General features: G+C 42.0%; 1 pseudogene; it reads left to right on the top strand.

Moving 5' to 3' along the window:
• Window positions 1-246: 246 nt before the first annotated feature.
• On the top strand, window positions 247-2823 carry LOC133967003 (carboxypeptidase O-like; annotated as a pseudogene).
• Window positions 2824-4733: the final 1910 nt, after the last annotated feature.

Here is a 4733-nt window from a genome sequence, read left to right as displayed (position 1 = left end):
TTGACGATGAGCAATCCATGTGCAATACACCCAGATGGCTTAACGTTGGCGTGGTTGTTAAGCAATGCCTCCACTAGAGGGCAGCGCAGAGTGGGGAGTTTCTGACTACAAACGTTGGTTGCACTGCCCCCCGGCGGTTTCTGCTGGTATTGTTTAGCACGGACTGGGTTGCGTCTGTTTCCTGTTGACATGTTGACATGTTGGAGCAGCAGCAGGTGGAAGTGGAGCAGAAAGTTTCTAACTAAGCTGAAAACTTCTGAATAAGGTGAAACAAATGAAGAGGACATTTAAATGTTGGATCCTGGGTTTGACCCTGATGATGATCTGCTCAGAAACTTCTCTCAGGTGAGGTTACATATGACATTGATATTCAATTATGTATAATTATAGATTATTTGTAATAATCATGTCTGATGTAAAATAAGGTGAAATTAAAAACTTAAATTGATTAAGGATAAATATGAATTGAGCTAATGTTACGATCCAAACATTAGCTTACATCACATTTATATATATTTTTTATTGAATGTTTTCTCGTGCTTAGGTCTGTAAAATAAATTGCTGACATAAGCTTATTTCCTGTTGCCAATAAAGCATAGTTATAGATTTTTATATCTACAGTTTAGCAGAGGGTCTGCAGTCAACACAGAGTTATAATTACACCAAGTATCACTCCATGGATGAGGTAAGAGTCTCATTTCATTTTTAGATTCCAAATTTGACTTAAATCAATGTTGTTGTTCTTGTCACATATATTTTATTCTGCCCTTTAAACTAGCACTGTAGTCTTTAAAGATTACAGGTGGACCTTGATCAGAGAAAACTATAAATTCCGTTATTGAAATGAATCTGTTGCACTCATTAAAGTGCATTACAGATTTACAGGTGGATGGAGGAGGTGGAGCGTGCAAACCCAGAGCTGGTCTCCCCTGCTGTCTATGGACACACCTATGAAGGAAGAAACATCACACTGCTGAAGGTATCAAAGCTTTACATTTTTACCTATGTGTGCTTTTATTTATTAGCAACAGTAAAATATGTAGATTTTACTGAGCAACAGCGCCCCCTGCTTGCAATATACACCATACTCCGGCTCTGTCCAGTCCTGTGGTCCATGAGATGGTAAATCAATCCCTTGTAGTCTTATCTATTTATTATCAATACTTTCTAACCTCCTGATCCCCAACTGAGATCCTGCACAGATTCATATTTACATTCACTCAACCTGCTTCAACTGCTTCTCACTGATTTACTTATTTTCCGCTAAAGTGACACCTGTTCACCCCAAGTTGTGCCGTGTTGTGTGTCTCCAGCTGGGACTGGGCAATGCCGAGGGCCGACAGAAGAAGGTGATATGGGTGGACTGTGGTATTCACTTCTCGAGAGTGGATCGCTCCGGCCTTCTGCCAGTGGTTTGTTAAAGAGGTGTGCACACATCAACTTAATCACAATACTTTTACCTGGGCTGCGGTCGAATGCTCTTTATCTGTTGTGAAGGTTCCCAATAGGTGAACTAACCAGGAAGTATAAAAGTGATTTTTTAATCTTGTGGTCAAAAGGTGTGTTGAAGAAATCAGTTTTTCACCATTCAACACTCTGACCTGTGAGTATTTGAAATTCCTCTTTTGCTCAGATTGTGAACTCGTATAAAACCAATGAGAAGCTGGAGCAGATGCTGCAGAACCTGGACATCTTTGTTACTCCTGTGATCAATGTGGATGGATATGTATTCTCCTGGGCCAATGACAGCGTGAGTTTCCTCTTATATGTCACTATTGTTAATTCTACAACACTGTGAACCTCTTTACTGTCATCATACTGTGTGTATTTGTGTGTGTGTGTGTGTATTGTTTTCATGTAGACTCGGCTCTGGAGGAAGTCCCGTTCCCCCCCTCCACAGGGAAGTAACTGTTACAGGAATTTTAATGCCAACTGGGGAAGTAAGTTATTTGACATAGTTTCCTCAAAATTAATTAAAAATTATATACTCACATTTGACAGGTTCAACAGTCAAAGTAAAACACGACCCGAAGGACTCAATCGTTTCTGACGTGGACAGCAGTAACATTGGATGTCTGTCTGTAGACTGTATGTGAAGATGGACGACATGACAGCTCCCTAAATGTCAGGCCTATCAAGTATCTTGATCACCTCCTAGTGGCTGGCTGCAGTATTGGTCATAAACGCCACCTCCTCCATGCTAATGGATGGGATATGGACTAAAAATTACACATCAACTGCAATTTTGGAACATCTCTACAAATACTGTGTAAGAGACTCACACACACAGGCACACACTCTGATCTGAGCACTCATGCACACTGGCAAACAGCCTCTGTCCTTCTGTCACTTCAGATCCGACCTCAGGTTCAAGTCGTGACTGGGCTCGTCTCGTGGGCATCCCCTTCTCACACACCTTTGAGCTGAGGGACAAAGGTGAGTGGGACTTCAGTCACTTGCTCACATTATAGTTATCAACCAAATCTGATCAGTTACTTAATGTTCCTCCAGGTGAGTTCAGCCACCTGCTACCGGAGGAGCAGATACAGCCGGCCTGTGAGGAGGCGTACGCAGGAGCTCTCTCCATCATCACGTATGTTCACGACAAGACTTTCCCCGACGCCGTCCCCCCCAACGCCGCAGCCTCCTCAGTGTCTGGGTTGGCTGTGATGATTCTGAGCACCATTATGACTGTGTTACTCACTGCAGGGGTCTCAGAGTAAGACGACGGTGAAAATCAATTTGTTGGTAGAAGGACATTCTGTCTTACAAGGGCACGCTGTAATGACAGAGCTGTCAACAGAAATATTTAATAACAATGATAAATCTGACAATTGACATCTGCGCAGATGTTCTCATCATCATTGTTTATTAATGAAATATATATGAAATAAAGATATATATATTTTTTTTATTATTAATTTAAGGGAACAGACTGGCAAAACTGTACATTTTCAGTGAGTTGATGCTGCTGTTGTGCATGCTTTGCACAGCAGGAGGCAGCATCGCTCTATTTTACACCTTCTCCTACATGTGACGCTTCATCAGCTTGTGTCTGATGAGGGGGGGGGGGGTAGTTCATCAAAAAATTTAAATTCGTACGTCATCTACTCAACACTGTGCCGATGGAGGAGTGGGTGAAGTGTTTGAGTTCACAAAACACGGCTGGAGTTTCAGGGGTAAAAACTGTTTACTAAACAGTGTTGCAGCCAAATCAAATACAAGTGAAGTCTATGGTGATTCCTTCTTCAGACGTAAAAAAAATAAATATTTAATAATAATGATAACTTTAATTAAAGAGCACATTTCAACACAAAGTAAAAAAAAGTAAAAAAAAAGTCAGTTTTATAAAGGATACAGTAAGGACTAAATTCCAGAGATGTTGCGATGGCTACACACACACACACACACACACACACACACAAACACACACACGCACACACACACACACACACACACACACACACACACACACACACACACACACTGTAATTATACAATTGAGGTAAAATATTAATTCCCAGCAGAAACTCATTAAATCTAACTGGTACAGCAATATTGTCGGGACCCTACAGCAAAAATTCCCCAGACTAATTCAGTCTCAGATCGATACAGAGCCAGTCACCAAGGGACCTTAACACTGACCACTGTGCTGGTTTCAGTGGGAGAGTATGAGGGAAAAGAAAAGAGACAATGGAGAGTTTCACAGGATTCATGGTGGTTTTACTGGGATCGATTTTGATTACACATTTCCTGTAATGTTTCAATAACGAGGAGTTGAAATGTTAATCACGACCGTCTAAAGGGAAATGATATTAATATGTTTATTCAGGGTTAAATATGTTTTCATATGGGGAGACAACACATATAAACTCTCCCTGAATCCCCCAGGAGGCAGCCAGGGTCCAACTTCCAGACGGTTCAGGTCCAAAGACCAGAAATCTTTGTGCTGAGACTATTGAGACAGCCAGCTCGGATTTGTCTGCTCCACGTTATTTTTCATTGACACAAGTGGGAAAAATAAACCTTAGTGCTGCTCTGTGTCCAAGATGATACCCCCGGTACACCGGCATGTTTCACCACTCATTTTGAAATACGTGAAGTCGATCATGGGCCTCCTCAGTTCCTCTAAAACACATGTTCACGTTTGCCACACACAGGGAAGAGAAGACTCCTGTGCTGTGGACCCACCACACGTCCTCTGCCACATGCCTTCGTTGCCAATCAATACGGATGAAACCAATTTTTACACAGTGTTGCTGATGATCGATGGGAATTATGCCCTGCTCTTCAACTGTCACTGGGAATCGATGAGGGTGGCGCCATCATCTGCATCTGCTGATCATTACAGCTGCTGATCAATAACAGAGCTGGCGAGAGATGACACGTTCAGAGCAGCTCTGATGATTGGTGTGTGTGTGTGTGTGTGTGTGTGTGTATGTGTGTGTGTATATGTGTGTGTGCATATCTATCTATAGTTATGAGGGCCAATTTTGGTTCAATACCATCATTGTAAGGATATTTTGGCGGATCCTCACAAATTCAAAGGGCTCTTTGAGGGTTAAGACTTTTTGCCAGGGTTAAGGTAAGGTAAGGGTTAGGCTAAGGGTTCGTTGTGAAGGTTCAGTGTCCTGAAAACTATAGAGAGTTGAACATTTTTGTGTGTGTGTGTGTGTGTGTGTGTGTATGTGTGTGTGTGTGTGTGTGTGTGCAGCGGATTAGGAGCCAGACAC

The sequence above is a fragment of the Platichthys flesus genome, chromosome 13 (genome assembly GCF_949316205.1).
Source record: "Platichthys flesus chromosome 13, fPlaFle2.1, whole genome shotgun sequence".
Classification (NCBI taxonomy): domain Eukaryota; kingdom Metazoa; phylum Chordata; class Actinopteri; order Pleuronectiformes; family Pleuronectidae; genus Platichthys; species Platichthys flesus.
The sequence above is the reverse complement of the archived record's forward strand: the minus strand, read 5'-3'. Positions and strand labels throughout refer to the sequence as shown.